This window comes from Orycteropus afer, unplaced genomic scaffold (genome assembly GCF_000298275.1).
Source record: "Orycteropus afer afer isolate SDZICR_OR568_19922 unplaced genomic scaffold, OryAfe1.0 scaffold00238, whole genome shotgun sequence".
Taxonomy (NCBI): Eukaryota; Metazoa; Chordata; class Mammalia; order Tubulidentata; family Orycteropodidae; genus Orycteropus; species Orycteropus afer.
The window spans coordinates 4,219,831-4,222,770 of record NW_006921825.1 but is presented as its reverse complement, the minus strand read 5'-3'; positions in this window follow the sequence as shown (position 1 = coordinate 4,222,770).

The following is a 2,940-nucleotide window of genomic DNA, read 5'->3' as shown; positions in this document are numbered from 1 at the left end:
ACCTCACTGCCGTGGAGTCAGGTCTGACTCATAGCGACCCCTCCTTGGGTTTTTGAGGTGATATCACTACAGAAGTAGATTGCTCAGTCTTCCTTCCAAGGTGTGGCAGGTGGGTTTGAACTGCTAGCCTTCTGGTTAGCAAGCAAATGCTTTAGGCACTATGCTACCAGAGCATACAGCCCTGAACAAAATTGGTAATCACTTAGTAATATAGAAGGGAGCAATGGATATTGAAAACATGACCATGAATGCCTGGCACAGCATAGTAACTAAGTAGAAAGTAAAGAAATGACACAAAAGGAAGAATGTTTAACTATGTGAAGTAGATAGGTCCTGCTGGAGTTGAATTTTGATGTAGAAACAACAATCTTATTTGAAGTCAAACTATAAAAAGTAATTTTGAATGTGTATGTAAATTCAAAGTTACCTTTATATAATTGAAAATTCTGGTCACTTGATTGGTATAATATAATGAGAAACAAAATTTTTATTGTTTCTAGAAATAGTCTTTGGTAGTTTAAATTTCTACTATTGAAAAGTCTTTAAGAATTTTTAAAAGAATATTTCATACTACTGTTATCTAGAAGGAATAAAATAAAAACTAAGGCTTAGAACAATTGGTTTTATTAATTAATACCATTGTTAGCAGATATCATGATCTGAAGAAGTGATACTCAGGACATTTTGGAAAGTTCTGGAAAGGCACATTTTTGGAAAATAGGTCACAGAGATTAGTAGGAAGTCAAAGTTATCCACAAACACCTTAAGGCTGTTGAGTATTTTAATTGGATACAAATATAAACAGGCAAAAGACATACAAAAGACAAAGGAGAGTGAAGGGATCTGGTATAATCATAGACTAGTGTTATTTGTTTCATTTTATAAGGAACCACCCTGTGCATTAAAACATCCAAAAGTTAAAAAGAATGGAAGAAGCAGATAAACCATCATAGATCTATCACAGTTAGATATTCTTACCTGAAGGGATATTTTTAAAAAGTCTTTCTAATTTACTGGGTTTCTGCTTCTGACCAAGATGTACTAGATTTACTTTCCTACCTGAAGCAAACAAAGAAATAAAAACAAAAGGATAAAATATGTGAAAAAGTAGTTTTCTTGGACACTAGACTGTGAAGGCCAGTGGTCCCTGAGAGATGGAAAACAAAGTATGTCAGCCCCACAACAGTTCCAGGTACTGATTGGAAAGCCATGGCACATGGATAGTGAACTCATGTAGATGCTGGCAGAATTCCTAAGTTGAAAAGAGGAAGCTTAGAGTCAAAAAGGCCAAAACAGCTGGAGTTTGACAGACAAGAAGAAGTGAAGAGGAAGCAATACACAGAACTCCAGAGATGTTTACAGCATCACTTCAAGTACCCAACAGAGTACTGATCAGTGCATGCAAGTGATAAAACTATAGAAAGATGGGGTAAGAACCACTTTAAAAAAGTATTAGAAGGAACAGCACTTGCATAGAGCTAGTAATAGTGCCCATTCTTCCCACCATACTGGACAAACTTCTAACATATGTATTCAGAAGGATATAGTCTCAGGAAAGGAAATAATTTTCCCTAGAATAAAAACAGTTCTGGTCGCATCTAACAAATCTTAAAAGCAAGATCTGAAGAGATCAAATTGTTTCTGAGTAACTTAATTGCATCACAAAAGAATGCTAAACAATATTTATAAAAAAAATAGAAATATTTAGCACAAAACAAAGTAAATTTACAATGTCTGGCCACCAATCAAAAATTACCAGGCATGCAAAGAAGGAGGAGAATATGACCCATAAACAGGAGAAAAATCAATTAATTGAAACTGACCCTTAACTGACACAGATGTCAGTGTGTAGTAAACAAAGGCATTTGAGTAGCTATTATAACTATATTCCATATGTTCAAGAAACTAGGTAGAGACACAGAAGGTATAAAAAATGCTGAAATAGAATTTCTAGAGGGGAAAACTAAAATATTCAAAATGAAAATGAGACTAAGATTGATGGCAGTTTAGACATTGCAAAAGAAAAGACTAAATTTGAAGACACAGCAATAGAAATTACCAAAACTAAAATGGAGGAAGAAATCATTTTTAAAAAATGAACAAAGCATTGATGAGCTTTTGGAAAACTTCAAGGAAATTAAAACACATGTAATTATTGTTGTTGTTATTAGGTGCCGTCGAGTCGTTTCCAACTCATAGCGACCCCATGCACAGCAGAACAAAACACTGCCCGATCCCATGCCAGCTCCCTGATCCCTGCTATACTTCAGCCCATCATCACAGTCACCTTGTCAATCTATCTTGTTGAAGGCCTCCCCCTCTTTTGCCGACCCTCCACCTTACCAAGCATGATATCCTTCTCCAGGGAATAGTGCCTTCTGACAACATGACCAAAGAAGGTGAGACGAAGTCTGGCCATTCTCGGGTCCAAGGAGCATTTCAGGTGCACTTCCTCCAGGACAGATCTGTTAGTTCTTTTAGCAGTCCATGGTACTTTCAGCATTCTTCTCCAGCACCACAACTCAAAAGCATCAGCTCTTCTTGGGTCTTCCTTATTCATTGTCCAGCTCTCAATGGATATGAGGCGATTGGAAATATCATGGTTTGTGTCAGGTGCACCATAGGATTCTCCAAGAGAAGAGATGGGGAAGAATAAATATTTTAAGAATTAATGGCCACAACTTCCACAAATTTGAGGAAAACTATAAAGCCACAGAGCCAAGAATCTCACAGTAAAGCATATTATGCTCAAGCTCTTCAGAAATAGGGAAAACAAGTAAAATTTTAAAGTATCCAGAGCAAAAAACATTATGCAGAAGAACAAAAATAAGGACAGTACATTTCTTATCACTAATATCACATGCAAGTAAGATATTACTGAAGATAATTCAGAAACGTTTGCAGCAGTATATTGACAGAGAACTTCCAGAGGTTCAAGCC